Source organism: Loxodonta africana, chromosome 10 (genome assembly GCF_030014295.1).
Source record: "Loxodonta africana isolate mLoxAfr1 chromosome 10, mLoxAfr1.hap2, whole genome shotgun sequence".
In the NCBI taxonomy this organism is placed as follows: Eukaryota; Metazoa; Chordata; class Mammalia; order Proboscidea; family Elephantidae; genus Loxodonta; species Loxodonta africana.
Window position 1 is genome coordinate 75,061,837 of NC_087351.1, and position 20,437 is coordinate 75,082,273.

At 36.8% G+C, this 20,437-nt stretch overlaps 1 long non-coding RNA gene across 2 annotated transcripts in view; it reads right to left on the reverse strand.

Moving 5' to 3' along the window:
* Nucleotides 1-20,437, reverse strand: part of LOC111750161 (uncharacterized) — a 228,258-nt gene that overhangs the window by 14,345 nt on the left and 193,476 nt on the right. For both annotated transcript variants that reach the window (XR_010323174.1, XR_002785316.2), the window contains exon 3: nt 12,357-12,480. This is a non-coding gene — a long non-coding RNA (uncharacterized LOC111750161). The remainder of the gene's footprint in view (nt 1-12,356; nt 12,481-20,437) is intronic.

Sequence of the window (20,437 nt, forward strand, 5' to 3'; positions counted from 1 at the left end):
GATTCCCAGTAGCAAATATCCAATCCCAGGATGACTTTCTTTTCTCCCATGTCACCACCTGATGCTGTATTTGATTATTTTGACATAATTGAGAATGTATTTTGCAAATGTTAAGGTGATGTTAACTGATGTTGTTGTTGTTATGTGTTGTTAAGTCAGTTCTGACTCATAGTGATCCCATGCACAACAGAACAAAACACTGCCCAGTCCTTCGGCATCCTCACAATTGTTGCTGTGCTTGAGCCCATTGTTGCAGCCACTATGTCAATTCATCTCGTTGAGGGTCTTCCTCTTTTTCTATCACCCTCTACCAAGCATGTCCTTCTCCAGAGACTGATCCCTCCTGATAATATGTCCAAAGTATATGAGACGTAGTCTCGCCATCCTTGCTCCTAAGAAGCGTTTTGGTTGTACATCTTCCAAGACAGATTTGTTCATTCTTTTGGCAGTCCATTGTATATTCAATATTCTTCACCAACACCACAGTTCAAAGGTGTCAATTCTTCTTCAGTCTTCCTTATTCGCAATACAGCTTTCGCATGCATACAAGGTGATTGAAAACACCATGGTTTGGGTCAGGCACACCTTAGTCTTCAAGGTGACATCTTTGCTTTTTAACAATTTAGAGACCCCTTGCAGCCAATTTGCTCTATGCAACGCGTCTTTTTATTTCTTGACTGCTGCTTTCATGGGTGTTGATTGTGGATACAAGTAAAATGAAATCCTTAACAACCTCAATCTTTTCTCCGTTTATCATGATGTTACTCATTGGTCCAGTTGTAAGGATTTTTTTTTTCCTTTATGTTGAGGTGTAATCCATACTGAAGGCTGTAGTCTTTGATCTTCATCAATAAGTGCTTCAATCCTCTTCACTTTCAGCAAGCAAGGCTGCGTAATCTGCATAACACAGGTTGTTAATGAGTCTTTCTCCAATCCTGATGACCTGTTCCTCATATAGTCCAGTTTCTCAGATTATTTGCTCAGCAGACAGGTTGAATAGGTATGGTGAAAGGATACAACCCTGACTCACACCTTTCCTGACTTTAAACCATGCAGTATCCCCTTGTTCTTTTCGAACAACTGCCTCTTGATCCATGTACAGATTCCTCAAGAGCACAATTACGTGTTCTGGAATTCCCATTCTTGGCAATGTTATCCATAATTTGTTACAATCCACACAGTTGAATAACTTAGCATAGTCAATAAAACACAGTTAAATATCTTTCTGGTATCCTCTGCTCAGCCAGGATTCATCTGACATCAGCAATGATATCCCTGGTTCCACTTCCTTCTAAATACAGCCTGAATTTCTGGCAGTTCCCTGTCAATATACTGCTGCAGCTGCTTTTGAATGATTTTCAGCAAAATTTTACTTGTGTATGATATTAATGATATTGTTCAGTAATTTCCACATTTGGTTGGATCAGCTTTCTTGGGAATAGGCATAAATATGGATCTCTTACAGTCAGTCGGCCAGGTAGCTCTCATCCAAATTTCTTGGCATAAACTAGTGAGTACTTCCAGCATTGCATCTGTTTGCTGAAACATCTCAAATTGGTATTCTGTCAATTTCCAGAGCCTTGTTTCTCGCCAATGCCTTCTTCGCATCCTGGATTCTTCCTTCAGTATCATCAGTGCCTGATCAGATGTTATCTCCTGAAATGGTTGAACGTCAACCAATTCTGTTTGGTATAGTCTCTGTGTGTATTTCTTCCATCTTCTTTCAATGTTTCCTGCATCATTTAATATTTTTCCCATAGAATCCTTCTCTATTGTAGCCCGAGGCTTGAATTTTTTCTTCAGTCCTTTCAGCTTGAGAAACACTGAGCGTGTTCTTCTTTTTTGGTTTTGTATCTCCAGATCTTTGCACATGTCATCATAATACTTTACTTTGTCTTCCTGAGCCACCCTTTGAAATCTTCCGTTCAGCTCTTTTACTTCGTCATTTTTCCTTTTGCTTTAGCTACTCAACGTTCAAGAGCAAGTTTCAGAGTCTCTTCTGACATCCGTTTAGGTCTTTTCTTTCTCTTATGTCCTTTTAACGATCTCTTGCTTTCTTCATGTATGATGTCCTTGATGTCATTCCACAACTTGTCTGGTCTTCAGTCATTAGTGTTCAACATGTCAAATCTATTCTTGAAATGGTCTCTAAATTCAGGTGGGATATACTCAAGGTCGTGGTTTGACTCTCATAGACTTGTTCTAATTTTCTTCAGTTTCAACTTGAACTCACATATGAGTAATGATGGTCTGATCCGCAGTTGGCCCCTGGCCTTGCTCTGACTGATGATATTGAGATTTTCCATCATCTTTCCACAGCTGTAGTCAGTTTGATTCCTGTGTATTCCATCTGGCAAGGTCCATGTGTATAGTCAATACTTTGTTGGTGAAAAAAAGGTATTTGCAATGAAGAAATCATTGGTCTTGGAAAATTCAATCATCTGATCTCCAGCAGCATTTCTATCACCAAGGCCATATCTAATATCTAAAAGAAAAATATGTGCCAAATGCTGTGTTAGGAACTTTATATATGAAATCTTATTAAACTGTGCAATAACACTGTGGGAAAGATTGTTATGTCCTCATTTTGTAAGTAATAAAAACAGGATTCAGAGAAGGTATGTAGCTTGCTTAAGGTCATATGGGAAGTTAAGTTGTAGAATTGAGATTTCAACCCAGGTCTAATTACTAAACCTATGCTTTTCAATTATTTATTAATTCATCCAATACATTTTTTGCAATGCATTGTCATAAGTAATAGGAATACAGAAAAGAATTAAGGTCAGGTCCTTCCCTCAAGTCTCAATGAAGATAAAAACATGAATGCAGTTAAATTACTACAAAACACAAAAAGTGCTTTTACAGAGTAATGGGCAACATGGGATAAGAACGTAGATGATGGAGTCTGGGAGTAAAGGAAAACCCATTGGTGTCAAGTCAATTCTGACTCATAGTGACCCTATAGAACAGAGTAGAACTGCCCCATAGGGTTTCCAAGGAGCAGCTGGTGGATTTGAACTGCTGACCTTTTAGTTAGAAGCCAAACACTTAACTACTGCACCATCAAGGCCCTGAAATTAAAGGAAAGGCTTCCTGAAACAGAGTGATACTTAGAATCAAAGGATGAGCAACCAAAGAGAAAGAGCGAAGCAGAATCCAAAGCACTGAGTAAAAAAAAAGAAAAAAAGCCTGGAGTGTTCTGGACTCCAAGGATTCAACGTGGCTAAAGAATCAAGGGCAGGGGGCAAGCAGAGATGTAGAGGAATCAGAAATGAAATTGTAGAGGCCCACCAGATGGTGGAGAGGAGGAGTAGGAAAAATATTGTAATAATATATACCTTATCTCTTTTTAAATAAGTTTGAGGCCTGGGGTGAGCTTGAACTAGAGACACTTTGAGCAGTGTTATTGTTACTGCTATTGCTGTTGTAATTTAAGAGAAATCAATCTGACCATAAGATAGAAGGAAACAGGTTCTAAATAAAAATCATGGTGCTATAAACGACACCAAGCTCCCTGCTCTGTGCTGTTGTTGTTAGCTGCCCTTAAGTCGAACCTGGAACTAAACTGTTCTGATCCATGAAGTTTTCACTGGCTGACTTTCAGAAGCAGGCCACCAGGCCTTTTTCCCTAGTCCATCTTAGCCTGGAAGCTCCACTGAAATCTGTTCAGAGTCACAGTAACAGGCAAAACTCCACTGACAAATGGGTGACGGTTGGGGATTAAATCCAGGTCTTTTGAATGGAAGGCGAGAATTCTACCACTGAAGGACCATTGCCTTCATGTTGTCTCTGCTAGACAACATGTGTGTACAGCCAGAATGCTCTTTAGAAATGAGCAGGTGGACCAGTCATTGGAGAGGGTCATCATGCTTGAGTGAAGTAGAGGGTCAGCAAAAGAGAGAAAGGCCCTCAATGAGATGGATTTACACAGTGCCTGCAATGGTGGGCTCAAGCATAGCAACGATTGCAAGGATGGTGCAGGATTGGGCAGTGTTTCATTCTGTTGTACTATGAGTACAACTATGAGTATAGCTGTGAGTTAGAACTGACTCGACGCACCTAACAGCGACAACAGAGTATATATTTCAGGTTGCAAAAGAGAAAAGGAGACAGCAAACAGCCATATTGTATATATTAGTTGCATTAGCATCTGGAAAGTAAACTATAGTTTTGGAAAATATTGTTGAAGATGGAAGTTTCCAGGAATATTCAAAATTACCAGAGATGTTCAAGTACAAGTGTTTCTGCCAACCATAAAAGTGTCTGCCTTCTGATGCATTAGGTGGCAAAATAATGAGTCATTTTATTTAACTCAAGTAGAGTCATGTGTTAATCCACTCATAGACAAAACTGTAAAAAAAAATACAACAGAGTAGAAAGAGCTAGGATAAAGCCTCCCTGTGATCCGTAGTCTCTTATGTATTGAATCCTTCCCTTTAGTATGCTCAGACCCAAATGTGTGAGTTCCTAACATAGATAGTAACAATGGTGGGTTTACAGAAAATAAAATTATTATTCTGCTCTGCTTGCTGCCTTTACTGTTAAAAGATAACATGGTAATTTCAGGTACCACCATTTAATAATGTTTACCTTGGCAGAATTATAAATTCTCAGAGAGAGTGAAAATAAGTTATATGCCTAATAAGTGTCACTGATGCATATTTTAAAATGAAGACAATGTAGCCCTGGAAAGTAGTTAGATAAGAAAATTATAGCTTGAGAAATAAATCAGATATACCATTCAATATTTTTTTTCGAATCTAAGGCAGGCTTTTTAAAGTCTCCAGTTGTACTACAGCATTCTGTTCACAACAGGGAGACTGTGAAGCAGTTAAGAAAGTGGACTGCAGAGTCTCAGATCGTGTGGCTGAACCCCAGTTCTGTTGCTTGGTGGCTGGGTGGCCATGGACATATTCCTTATCTATAAAATGAAAATAATTATACTGCTTACATCCCAGGTTTTGTGAGGATTAAATGAGATTTTACATGTAAGCAGTGCATCATAAATATACCACTCAATATGTAGGTATTGATCCCTTACTCCATGAAAGGTCATAGACTCCAAGGGAAACAAATACATGAAGACAACACGGTCCCTGATCATCAGGAGGGTGACTCTTAGCAACCCTATAGGACAGAGTAGAACTGCCCCATAGAGTTTCCAAGGAGCACTTGGCAGATTCATACTGCTGGCCCTTTGGTTAGCAGCCGTAGCACTTAACCACTATGCCACCAGGGTTTCCACCAGTGAGTAGGAAAGCAAAATATCACAGAGATAATAATAATTCATTTCAATAAATATTCATCATATGTTATACACCAGCTGTTGTCCTAGGTGCTGGGGCAAAACATCGTACAATAACTTAATTTATAGCTCCTTATCACATAATTATGTATATTATAATAAGACAAATTCATTTGAAGGTGATTTGGACACAGACTTGGGACAAGTTATTACCAGTCAGCAAAGGGAGAGGATCAGAAAGAGCTTCATGAACAGGTCGAAAATAACCTGGACCTTAAGGTTGGGTAGGAATGAGGCACGTCAAAACTAGGGTTAGACACAACCGATGACTGCCCTGACAGGGAGCACAACAAAGAACCTCAGAGCGAGCAGGAGAACAGTGGGATGCAGACCCCAGATTCTCATTAAAAGACCAGACTTAATGGTCTGACTGAGACTGGAAGAACCCTGTCGGTCATGGTCCCCAAAACTTCTGTTGGCCCAGGACAGGAACCATTCCCAAAGACAACTCATCAGACATGGAAGGGACTGGACAATGGGCTGGAGAGAGATGCTGATGAGGAGTGAGCTACTTGTATCAGGTGGACACTTGAGACTGTGTTGGCATCTCCTGTCTGGAGGGGAGATGGGAGGGTAGAAAGCATTAGAAACTGGCAAAAGAGTCAGGAAAGGAGAGACTGGAAGGAGGGAGCGGGCTGACTCATTAGCGGGAGAGTAAATGGGAGTATGTAGTAAGGTGTATATAAGTTTATATGAGACAGACTGACTTGATTTGTAAACTTTCACTTAAAGTACGACAAAAATTATAAAAAAAAATAGGGTTAGAGGCAATTTAGGATATATGCGGGTTGCTCCACACACACACACACACACACAAAAACCCTATATCTTTCTCTGGAGTACCTGGGTGGTGCAAACCATCAACGCACTCCTTAGAAGTGAGGAAGGAAAATACTTTGTCTCACTTACTTTGGACATGCCATCAGAAAGGACCAATCACTGGAGAAAGACATCATGCTTAGGGAAGTACTGGGTCAGCGAAAAAGAGACTCTCAATGAGATGGACTGACACAGAGGCTGCAACAAAGGGCTAAAATGTAGAAATAATTGTGAGGATGGCAGAGGACCAGGCAACATTTTGTTATGTTATTCATGGGGTCCCTGTGAGTTGGAGCCAACTCAATGGCAACTAACAACTAATCAAAGGGTTGGTGGTTTGAATCTACCCGGCGGCACTGTGGAAGGAAGGACCGGTGATCTACTGCCAAGATAACAGCCACTGAAGACCCTATGGAGTGCAGTTCTGCTCTAAAACATGTGGGATAGCCATTAGTTGGAATCGACTCTACAGCAACAGGTTTGGGGTTTTTTGGAGACATAGAGATATAAGTGCTGTTGTTGTTGTTACTATTAGTTGCAATCAAGTTGATTCCAACTCATGACAACCCCATGTGTGGACAGTAGAACTACCCCATAGGATTTTTAAAGCTGTGAACTTTCAGAAGCATATCACAGGCCTGACTTCTGAGGCATTTCTGGGTGGTTTTAAATGGCCAATCTTTCAGCTTATAGTCTAGTGCTTAGCTGTCTGTGCCATCCAGGGACTCCATATATGCTATTACCAATCAAGAAGCCAATTTCTAGCAAGAACAATTACATATCCTCAATTCTGTAATCATTTAAGAAACTTCCCATATTACTTTTATCCGTTCTTTATGTTGTTGTTAGGTGCCATTGAGTGGGTTCCAAATCATAGAGACTGTATGTAAACAGAATGAAACACTGCCCAGTCTCACACCATTCTCACAATAGTTGCTATATTTGAGCCTATTGTTGCAGCCACTGTGTCAGTCCATCTTGTTGACAGTCTTTCTCTTTTCCACTGACACTGTACTTTACCAAGCATGATACACTTCTCCAGGAACTGATCCCTCCTGATCACATGTCCAAAGTATGTAAGATGCAGTCTCCCCATCCTTGCTTCTAAGGAGCATTCTGGTTGTACTTCTTTCAAGACAGATTTGTTCGTTCTTTTGGCAGTCCATGGTATATTCAATATTCTTTGCCAACACAATTCAAAGATATCAATTCTTCTTCAGTCTACCTTATTCATTGTCCAGCTTTCACATGCATATGAGGCGATTTAAAACACCATGGCTTGGGTCAGGGGCACCTTCGAGTTCAAGGTGACATCTTTGCATTTCAACACTTTAAAGAGGTCCTTTGCAGCAGATTTGCCCAATGCAATGCATCTTTTGATTTCTTGACTGCTGCTTCCATGCGTGTTGATTGAGGACCCAAGTAAAATGAAATCCTTGACAACTTTAATCTTTTCTCTATCACGATCTTGCTTATTGGTCCAGTTGTGAAGACTTTTGTTCTCTTTATGTTGAGGGATGATCCATACCGCAGGCTGTGGTCTTTGATCTTCATCGGTAAGTGCTTCAAGTCCTCTTCAGTTTCAGCCAGGGATGTCCTGTCATGTTCATAACGCAGGTTGTTGATGAGTCTCCCTCCAATCCTGATGCCCCGTTCTTATTCCTATAGTCCAGCTGCTCAGATTATTTGCTCAGCATACAGATTGAATAGGTATGGTGAAAGAATACAACCCTGATGCATACCTTTACTGACTTTAAACCACTCAGTATCCCCTTGTTCTGTCCAGACAACTGCCTCTTGATCTATGTACAAGTTCCTCACGAGCACAATTAAGTGTTCTGAATTCCCATTCTTGGCAATGTTATGCATAGTTTGTTATGATCCACACAGTGCAATGCCTTTGCATAGTCAATAAAACACAGGTAAACATCCTCCTGGTATTCTCTGCTTTCAGCCAGGATCCATATGACATCAGCAATGACATCCCTGGTTCCATGTCCTCTTCTGAATCTGGCCTGAATTTCTGGCAGTTCCCTGTTGATATACTGTTGCAGCTGCTTTTGAATGATCTTCAGCAAAGTTTTGCTTGCATGTGATATTAATGATATTGTTTGATAATTTCCACTTTCAGTTGGATCAGCTTTCTTGGGAATAGGCCTAAATATGGATCTCTTTCAGTCGGCTGGCCAGGTAGCTGTGTTCCAAATTTCTTGGCATACACGAGTGACCACTTCTAGTGCTGCATCCATTTGTTGAAACATCTCAGTTGGTATTCCAACAATTCCTGGAACCTTGTTTTCTTCAATGCATTCAGTGCAGCTTGGACTTCTTCCTTCAGTACCATGGGTACCTGATCATATGTTACCTCCTGAAATGGTTGAACATTGACCAGTTCTTTTTGGTATAGTGACTCTGTGTATTCCTTCCATCTTCTTTTGATGCTTCCTGTGTCACTTAATATCTTCTCCATAGAATTCTTCACTATTGCAACTCAAGGTTTGAATTTTTTCTTCAGTTCTTCAGCTTGAAAAATGCTGAGGGTGTTCTTCCTTTTTTATTTTCTACCTCCAGGTCTTTGCACATGTCATTATAATACTTTACTTTGTCTTCTAGAGCTGCCCTTTGAAGTCTTCTGTTCAGCTGTTTTACTCCATCATTTCTCCCTTTTGCTTTAGCTCCTGGGCGTTCAAAATCAAGTTTCAGACTCTCTTCTGACATCCATTTTGATCTTTTCTTTCTTTCCTGTCTTTTTAATAACCTCTTGCTTTCTTCACGTATGATGTTTTGGTGTCATTCCACAACTTGTCTGGCCTTCAGTCATTAGTGTTCAACGCATCTGATCTATTCTTGAGATAGTCTCTAAATTCAGGTGGGATATACTCAAGGTTGTACTGTAGCTCTTGAACTTAGTCTGATTTTCTTCAGTTTCAACTTGAAACTGCGTATGAACAATTGACGGTCTGATCCACATTCATTCCCTGGCCTTGTTCTGACTGATGATATTGAGCTTTTCCATTGTCTGTCTCCACAAATGTAGTTGATTTGATTCCCGTATATTCCATCTGGTGAGGTCCATGTGTACAATTGCCATTTACATGGGTGAAAAAAGACACTTGCAATGAAGAAGTCTTTGGTCTTGCAAAATTCTATCATGCGATCTCCAGCATCGTTTCTATCACCAATGCCATATTTTCCAACTACTAATCCTTCTTCTTTGCTTCCAACTTTCACATTGCAATCACCAGTAATTTTTAATGCACCCTGATTGCATGTTCAATCAATTTCAGACTGCAGAAGCTGATAAAAATCTTCAATTTCTTCATCTTTAGCCTTAGAGCTTGATGGGTAAATTTGAATAATAGATTAACTGGTCTTCCTTGTAGGCATTTGGATATTATCCTATTACTGACAGCATTGTACTTCAGGATGGATCTTGAAATGTTCTCTTTGATGATGAATGCAATGCCATTCCTCTTTAAGTTGTCATTACTGGCATAGTAGACCATATGATTGTCCGATTCAAAATGGTCAATACTAGTCCATTTCAGCTCACTAATGCATAGGATATCAATGCTTATGTGTTTCCATTTCATTTTTGATGATCTCTGGTTTTCCTAGATTGATACATTCCAAATTCTGATTATTAATGGAGTTTGCAGCTGTTTCTCCTCATGTTGAGTTGTGCCACATACGCAAATGCAGGTCCCAAAACCTTGACTCCATCCACGTCATTAAGGTCAAGTCTACTTTGAGGAGGCAGCTCTTCCTCCTTCATCTTTTGAGTGCCTTCCAACCTGGGGGAGGCTCCTCTTCTGGCACTATATCAGACAATGTTTCACTGCTATTTATAAGGTTTTCACTGGCTAATTCTTTTCAAAAGTACACTGCTGGGTCCTTCTTCCTAGTCTGTCTTAGTCTAGATGCTCAGCTGAAACCTGTCCACCATGGGTGACCCTGATGGTATCTGAATACCAATGGCATAGCTTCCAGCATCACAGGAACACACAAGCCCCCACTGTACGACAAACGGACAGATACATAGGGGCTTGCATTCTTTATACATCTCAGTTATTCTTTTTACTACAAATATAAATAATAGAAATTTTTCTATGATTCTTATTTTAAAATGTATAATTTTCTCCATTATGTGTAAGGTTAGGAGCCCTGGTGGTGCAGTGGTTAAGAGCTTGACTATTAACCAAAAGGTCGGCAGTTTGAATCCACCAGCAGCTCCTTGGGAACCCTATGGGGCAGTTCTACACTGTTCTATAGTGTTGCTATGAGTCGGAATCAACTCGACAGCATGGGTTTGTTTTTTTTTTTTTTTTGGTTTGCTTTATGTATAGGGTCGGATTCTTTTTTTTAAGTCATCAGGAAATTTTTTTCATACCTTGATAGATTTGTATTCAACAATTTCAAAATAACTGATGCTCAACAAAAAAATTTATAAAACATACTAAAACTTTTCTTCTCCAAAATTAGGTTCTGTACATTGTAACTCAATAAGAGTAATATGGACAACACACTCCATAAATATGTAAATTATACCCTTGGATATAAGATCCCTAATTCCATCTTTTGTTGATACTAGTACTCTGTTAACAGAAATATAATCAGGTGTGGTAGGAAAAGAGTTCAACACAGTATTTTGCTTTTAGTGCACTCAACAAATGTTTGGTGAGTGAATAAATAAGGATATAATGGAAAAAAAGAAAAATTAGAAACATACTGTGGAAAGATTGTCAATTTATTGTAGGAATTCAGAACAAGAGGATCTTCTGCAAAAATATGAATATGTAATAAAGGAAAAGGAGCCTGGGTGGTGCAATGGTTAAGGTCTCATATGCTAACTAAAAGGTCGTTGGTTCAAATCTCCCCAGCAGCTCCAAAGGAGAAAGACCTGATGATCTGCTTCCATAAAGATTACAGCCTAGAAAACTCTATGAGGCAGTTCTATTCTGTCCCATGGGGTCACTATGAGTCAAGAATCAGAGTGACAGCACCTAACAGCAACAATGAAGGAAGAGGTGTTTTTGATTGTTATTACAAAGGTTATATGACAACTAAACAATGGTTAAAAAAAAAAAAAAAAAAACAATGGAGGATACAGTAATTGCTGTGTTTTATGATAATAAATATAATAATGATCTGTTGATACCTTGATCATAGGAAAAATGTTAGATTCTTACCTCACATATAGATTTAATTTTCAAAACTGAAGTAATGACTTTGGTATAAGAAAGTATAGATGGTTTTCTGTAATCTTGAGTTTGAAAGGACTTTAGGAAGATCATAAAGGAACAGAACGTAGATATAGCTATCAAAAGATATAGCTATAAAAATATTAAAAATTTCTATATGTTAGACACTATAAAAAATTTTAAACTCATGAGCCAAAATACTATGTTCAAATAAATGATAGACAAAAGGTTAATATTCTTATGTAAAAGATTCTTAAAATCAGTAAGAAGATATGAACATTCCATTGAGGGGGCAGTTGACATGAACAATCAATTCACAACAGAAGGAATAAAAAAGTACCTAATAAACATGAAAAAGTTCAACTATACTAGTAATTAAATTCAAATTAAACAAAAATGATATCTGTTTTTACTTATCAGATTTGCTAAGATACTTTTTGTTTATAAAACTTGTGTTTTTTCTAATACGTAAAAACGATCCTCCATATATTTCTGGTGGTAGTTACCCTTGGGTAATAACTTGCCAATACATCAAAATCCTTTTTACAGGTTTCTTCCAGCCACAGGATTATTAGAGTATGAAGCATATCCCATATATATCCATTATCTATCTGGATTTTTCTTAAATAATCAAGTGGCGGTTACCATTAATTGGCCTTCACCTTTACTACTGCAAAGTTGAACAATTCATATCCAAATTAAAGTAAAGGCCAATAAAAATTTTCTGCTTCTGAAACCAAACAGTTCTGGAAATCCTGACTCAGTCACCTGTCTGTGACGATGATGTCTGTGATACCTAAAAATGTATTATCTGTTCCAGTGACTATGTTCCAGTACTAAAATCAATTCCAGTTACTGACGGCATGACAAATTATTCCAAAATTTGGTGGCTTAAAATGATATTTACTTTGCTTATGAATCTGCAATTTGAGCAGGGCTTGGTAAAAACACCTCATTCCTGCTTCACTGAGTATCAGCTCAGAGGGCTTGAAGGCTGGGGGCTGGAATCACCTGAAAGCTCACTCACTCACTTGGCTGATGGTTAATGTTGGCCAGGGGCTGACAGCTTAGCTAGGGATGTTGGCCAGATTGCCTACACCACAAGGCCTGGCTTCCTCACAACAAGGTGACAGGTTTCCAAGGGTGAACATCTCCCTGAAAGAGAAAGAGGGAAAGAAAAAGAGAGAGAATCTGTTAAAGTCCCTTATTCAGATTCTTTGGGTGTTCCTTCCAGAAGTCACAATCCAGATTTTAAGCTTAAATCAGAGGACTTTAAATGAATGTAAGGAAGCAGAAACCCTGTGGGTAAAAAAACAAAATGTCTTTGGTTAATTTATTATACAACTATCTATTAGAATGGAGGAGGGTGGAACACTCTATTCAGCTACAAAACATTATCAATTTTATAAAGATTTATTCACTGGTTATGCTGAAAGAAAGATAATATTATGGAAAGTGTGAAAACCAACAAACTCCTAGGACTTTAATTTATCCCATAAACTGTGTAATGATTGCCCCTGATTGACAAGAGTATTTAAACCTAGAAACAAAACCATTTTAGAGATAGCTATTGTGTCAGCCTTTGTACATGAACATGATAATGTTTATTTTAATATGAAAGATAAAGAATCATTGGAATCTACTCATCTTAACACATTTTATTTACATATAAATGCCTTAGACAGGCTGGAATTCTCTTTTGATTTGTTGATTTCAGGTTTTTTTTTTTTTTTTATCCGAAGTTTTTTTTTTTTTTTTTGGTTGGTAAACAAGAGAGCTCTCACATAGGTCTGGAATTAATTAAGTGTGGAAAATGCTAAGCAAACATAATTATTCCTATATCCTTCCTTTTATAAGGTGGAGGAGGAAATCTTTGTGTTTCCTGATGGCCGTTCCAGGAAACTCAGAGACAGTTTAGATATAAAGGTCATCCTAACAGTTTTATTATTGTGCATTCAGGGCCAGAATTTGGGAAAGGCAAAATCAAGACTTGTCAGAGAAAATAAGAACATAAGTTGTAAGTACCCAAAGACAAGAAATAGCTACACGCAATATTTTTAAAGAAGTAACAGTGACAATTAACTTTTTTTTATTTTGTACTTTTAAAAAGAAGTAAATGTGTTTTCAAAATAATTTGAGAGTGATAAAGGGTTAACCTAACCACAGCAGGCCATAACCGAAAAAGGCCAACTTGTTCGTCAGAATCTGAAAAGCTTGAAACAATAGCAAACTACATCAAAGGAGTGAGGCAGAGTGCTCTAACTAGTTCAATGGACAGTGGATGTGTGTAGGGAAACTAACAATTTACCCCAGGAAGTGAGTTAAAGATCTACCCAACACCATACTTAGCCCAAATAACAAATAAAAAACAACCATCATATGACAGACTGGAGACCCCTGCGTCAAGAGACCAAATTGTTAGAACAGAAAAACAAGAAAAGGTCAGCCAATCGTGATCTTAGTTCCTTGTCTTTACTTTAACCAATCATAGTCTGTAAGTAATTCACTCATAACGAATCACACCTGTCAAAATTGTATAAAAAGCACTTAGAGATTGTGCTTCTTTGGATTTTGGTCTGCTAATAGCCTGTTTTTTTTTTTTTTTTTTTTTTTTTAATAGCCTGAGTGCTTGCAGCCAGTTTCCCATTCTGTTTTCTGTTATGTCACAATAAAAATCTCTTTGTTGCAGAAGGCTTGGATGAAAGTTGTTTCTCTACAACAGAGTACTGAAAAAGCAGAGTTAACAAAATAATTTTTAATAAAATTCTTATCTGGGCACAGAATAATTTTGCTACATTACAAGGAACCCAAAAAACACAAATTCTAGCGTTATTCTCTTTGTATATAATCTATGTGACAATTTTCAGTAGAGGATTTGTAAGCCTTCTTTTGTATGTAAATCCGTAAAAACATTTTCAGAAGTTTTCATGCATTTTCATCACTGCTTTTCAACTCATTAGTTGTAGGCATTATAACCTATACTTACGTACAGGTTGAAATTTATTATGTTTAAGCTTATCAAGGCCAACATCCCTCATAAACATAGATGCGAAACTTCTTAAGTAAATACTAGCAAATGTAACCCAGCACTGCATAAAAAGAAAGGTACTGGGTGACCAAAAAAAGTTTATTCTAGAAATGTAGGTTTGGTTTAACATTGAAAAATCAATTGGTGCAATTCATCATGTTAACAGAATAAAAAAGAAAAATAGCATGATCACTTAAACAGATGCAGAAAAAGCATTTGACAAAATTCAACAGGCGTGTATAATAAATCTCTGCAAATTAGAAACAGAAAGGAACTTTGTTAATCTAATAAGGGTCATTTAGGAAAGACTGACACATAACAGCATATGTAATTATGAGATATTGATACCTTACCCCTAAGATCAAGAACAAGACAAGCATGTCCACTCTCACCACTCATATTTAGCATTATATTGAAGTCCTAACCAGTGGAAATGGAAACCCTGGTGGCGTAGTGGTTAAGAGCTTTGGCTGCTAACCAAAAGGTCGGCAGTTCAAATCCACCAGGAGCGCCTTGGAAACTCTATGAGACAGTTCTACTCTGTCCCTTAGGGTCACTATGAGTCAGAAATGACTTGGTGGCAACAGGTTTGCTTTGTTTTGTTTTGTTTTTTTAACCAGTGGAAAAAGACATGAATAAAAAGGCATAAGGATTGCAAACAAGAAAGTAAAACTGTCTGTACTTATAGCTTACATTGCTTCTTAAGTAGAAAATTCTAACGATCATATGTGAATTTTTCAGTTTCATGATACAAAGCCAATATACAAAAAAAGGTGTATATCCTAGCAGCAATTAGAAAATGATTTTTAAAATATCATTTACAAAACATTAAAATCATTAAATAATTAGGAATATATTTAACAAAAAAAAACATATAAGATAGCTACACTGAAAACTATAAAAAACATTGAGATGAATTAAAGACCTAAATAAAAGCAGAGATATACCATGTTCATGTATTGTAAACAATATTGTTAAGAAGCCAATCACCTCCCCGTTGACCTAGTGATTCAACACAGTTTCAAACATCATCCCAGCATGAGTTTTTTGTAAAAATAGATGAATTCTTTCTAAAATTAATATGAGAAAACAAGCAATGTAGATTATCTAAAGCTATCTTGCAAAGAAAGAATAAATATGAAGGAATTATACCACCTAAAATCAAGACCTATTATGAAGTACTATAATCAAGACTGTAGGACTGGCATAAGCATAAACTAAAAATAATGGAAAAGACTAAAGCACCTAGAAATAGAACCAAGATTATACGGACATTTGATTTTAAACAAAGGTACCAAAGCATCTCAATGAGCAAAGAAAATCTTTTTTTCAAATGTGCTGAAAAAAAAAATTATCTATATTAAAAAAGGTAAATCTCAACTCAACTCAAAGTTAATATGAGATGAATGATAAATTTAAAGGTAAATCTAAACTATAAAGCCACTGAAAGAAAACTGAGAGAATTTATTACCAATTTATTACTACACTAAAAGAAAAGGAAAAGGAAGTTCTTCAGACAGATGGTCTATGATAGCAGACAGAAACATAGGTCTACACAAAAAAATAAAGAGCAATAGGAATATAAACATAAAGGTTATTATTAAAAATAGTTTCTGATTCTTAATAGTTATAAAATATGATTTGACCACCTAAAATAAAAATAATAGCAATATACTGTGTGTTTAAAACATACATGAAAGGACAGTTATAACAATAAAAAAAAAATTAGCATAAGATAAATAAATAAAGGAGGGGAAAAAGAAATAGAGAATAAGCATAAGCAGTATACACTTAGGTTTTTACACTACAAGTAAAGTAGAAGATTATCTTAAAGAAGATGGCGATTAATTAAAGATCAATATGCCTACCCCTCACTTAGTGACTATCTTGTTAACTTATATTTCATATTTACAACAACAATACAAAATCTACTATCCAACTATTTTGTGCTTTGATGAAATATGCTTGGCAGTAACGAATGCCGAGGTGCGAGGCGACAGTAACGCTGGCTGTGATGGTTAAGGTTATGTGTCAACAAGGCTAGGCCATGATTCTCAGTAGTTTGGCAGTTACACAATGATGTAATTTGGCAGTTAGGTAATAATGTAGTCATTCTCCATTTTTGTGATCTGATGTAGTCATCCTCCATTTTTGCATAATGCCAATTTTCACATAATGATCTGGTCTTTGGAACCTAACCACGTTGATAAGTGAGAGTGGGTATATTGTAAACCCTAGGCCAACTACTAAAAAAACATAAACAGAAGTATAAATAATACACCAATAGTGGAGATAAAGTTGAATCATAAAAAATACTAAATCCAAAAACAGACATAAAAGAAGAAAATGAAAATAAAATAAAAAATGAAGCAAATAGAAAATAACTAGTAAGATGGTAGATTTTATCTAAAATGATTACCTTTTTTGTTTTATATATTGGTATATGGGGAAACTTAAAGGAGCTAAAGCAGAACTCCTGATTCCTGACTCTTTGAGAGTTGTGAAGACATGGGTACCACTGTTCTTCTGCTGACAAGGAAATACAAGCACAAAATAGGCTAAGGCCAGGATAATTCCTTTTTGGAGTTACTGTGACTATTCGGGTTCTGATTTCCTATCCAAATATTAGTACTGCTATTCCATTTTACTACCCATTACATTTGCTTTATTTGCCCATATCTTAAATATTATTACCTACTGTTCATTTTTCTTATGCTATATATGAGTGGATAGTTGGATGATGGATGGATGGATGATTGATGGATGGATGAATCTAACTCTCTATCAATCTGTATGTATATACAATTATCCCTGCAGGAGAATTTACTACACTTTGTGATGAGCTCCTCCTCAATCAGCCAAAGGCAGATTTGTATTCATGTCGGAGAGTTCATTAAAGCCACATATAGTTCATATTATTTTATCTAAACACCACGTTACTTAATTTGGAGCCATAAAAATGCCCTCATTGCCTAAGTCTCAGTTCATCTGGGGAATTAAAATTTGTGTAAAATCTGAATCAGCATGAAAAGGCTGAATCCTGCCATTGATTTTCATTCACCATCCCTGTTCCTTTCAAGGGAGATGAAAGTGTGGACCACTGCTAATATTGAGTCCTGAGTGTTGATTTCTGTCTGTAATTAGGACACTGGTATAATTCCTGTTGATTACATTAACATTATGCACTTTAGGTCCCATAGTGATTAAAAGTCACCCCAGTAGGACAGCAATGGCACTGGGTTTCATCATAATTTGGGGTTTTCTAAATTCCAGTTTATATTCATTAGCAATGATACCCCTGTACCAGATGTCAGCAAAGAGAAATCCCAAAGGCAACAGTTCTACTTCCATGTCTATGCTGACTAAGCAGTGCAGGCAAATACTGGGCCAAGTCCATGTTTAGGTTCTGCAAACCAGGCAAAAGCTGCTGTCAGTAGGCTTACTAGAGTTCTGAGACACTTTGGACCTTTATTTGCAAGTTAGCTTGCAATATAATTAAACACACACATATTAGATTTATGCACACTGTGGCACCTTATTATAACGTGATGATTTCTTAAAAACATTCTTAGTGCCACCTGGTATAATAGAAAAAGCATAAACTTTGGAGTCAAACATCTGAATTCAAGTCCAAGTCTGTCATGTTCTATTTGTTTACTATCAAGCTGGGACAGTGGCTAAACATTTCTGTTCCTCATTTTTTGTTGTGCTTGCTGTTTTGTTTTGCTTTAGTTTCTTCATATAATGAGTACAATAGTGGCATTACCTTACGGTATTGTCCTATAGACTAAACAAGATGATACAGATAATGTACCTAATACCTAGTAGGTGGCCAATAAATGTCAGGTCCCTTCATTTATGAAGAGTGTAGAAGGTGCAATTAAGCTCGCAAATGTATTGCTTCACAAAGGTAAGTAAGCCACAATCTCATATTTGAAAAAATAATGAAGAATATAGGGAGGCAAAAAAATACAGGACATAACTGGAAAATTAGATAGAATATTTAGAAACTCAGAATAAAATGATCTAAAATTGAAATAACCTCCAGCTATCTTTCTATGAAAGTGAATTATAAGTTTCAGTTTGAAATGTATCTTTTTTAGGAATTTATCTCTTTGAGACATTTTGCTTTAAGGCATGGACTTAAAGACTTTGCATTTTATAAACTCAAAACTTATAGTGTAAGCACCTCTTAAGTTCAAATACAAACACGTGAAAGTTACCTGTAATCATTCCTTACAGGTGGATCAAAGAGAGAAATCGTCCTACAAAGTCACAATATTGGAGATAAAAGAAAACTATGAAAGAGTATGATGGTGCAAGAAGTGTTTCATTTTGCAGTTAAGTATGACATTCTTTAGGGAATCCTATAATTTTAGGCCAGGGCATGTCACCACGCTATTGTGAATCTTACTGTACTCACACCTGGACTGACTTAACCATGGCAGATAGATGGAGCCTCTATCATTTTAAGAGTCTTTTTATAACTTTTTAAGGTTTGCAAACCTAAATCATAGCAACAAAATTCATAGAACAAGTTCCTTGAAAATTGTCTGAAATTGGGTGAGGTCAGTTGGACAAAATAAGACTGGGATAGCTGGTATAGAAATCTTTCAAAGGCCATTTATTCTGAAACAAATTCAAGGAATGTACAAAATTAACCTCTGGGCAGATGGCTGACTTCAATCTTCCGTGTGCTTCCTTTTTGCAGTGATCTCAGACAAAGACAAATATGCTACACGAGGGACCACTTGAATCATACCAGTCATGAATGTGGAACCCCAGGACATTAAAAAATGACAGATTTGCACAACTATCAGTGCTAAAGTCTAAACTGGAGTTTTGGTGATAGAACAAAGCAAATAAATCGGATAAATTCAAAAAGTAAGCAAACTGTTGGCATGATGGTCACTTACGAAAAAAAATATTCTCAAAAATTACATATGCCGAAGGACTGACATTGCCAAAGACAGGTCCCAGGCAGGGCATGTTGGGTACATTGCAATTTCTTTTCCTTCAGATTCCTCATTGGTGGAATATATCCCTGAGAAATAAAAAGGAAGCTAACTGTAGAAGGTAAAATTAGAAACATCGACTTTTACCGTTGTGGATTTTGATACAAAAATTCCATTGAGTCCAAGTAGAAATACTCTAAAAATCAGAGTGATTAACAAAGATAGGAACATGCTTCTACTACGACAGTAATTATTACCTTCTTCTGAGTAATTAAAACAAGTAATATGTGTATTTTGCACGATGCTTTACAATCTACTTTCACATTCATAATCTCCTTTAAACCTCCTATCAAATTTATGCATAAAGTGTGATCATTCCCATTTTACAGATCAGGAAATGAAAGCACAAAAGAGTTAATTTACCTGACCAAGATGACTCAGCTGCTCAGTGGCCAACCTAATATCTGACACTGGTTTCCCTATTCCCACAAATCTACTTCATTGACATACGTATGACATATCTGATAATTAAAAAAAATATGATAAAATCACAAATATAGACACAAAAGTATAATAAAAGTACAGACAGTATCAGTTCTTTGGAGAAATGTGGCCATGTAAATCCAGCACAGAATAATTATTATTACAATTTAAGCAAAAATAATTAATCTCTGAGGTTATTTAATTTACTATAGTATTAAGGAAGCTTTAGAAAAACCAAGGGATTGTTTATTGTTTTGAAGCAATGTGGGTTACACATAACCAAGGAAACACTGGGGAGTGTCCTTGTCTTGGTTGTTTGGTTTTTTTTTTTTTTTTTAACTAATTCATTGCTTGGCCCAGTAACTACATTTTGAAATTCCCTAGCACAGAGAAGCTGATGTGGCATGTAAGCTGATTTGGAGAGTTTTGTCATTGTTTCTCATCAAGACATGATTTGTGGGTACAGTGTTTTCCTTTGCACAATGCTTTCAGAGTATCAAATCCTCCCTTCAATAAAAGAAATAAAGTTAGCCAAATTGCCAACATGCTTACCTCTGCCACCGCTCAAGATAGTTAATCTGCATGTTGCAACGAAGGCTCTTCTTAGCTGATTTTCTCCACGGCCTTATCTAGAATCTAGAAAACT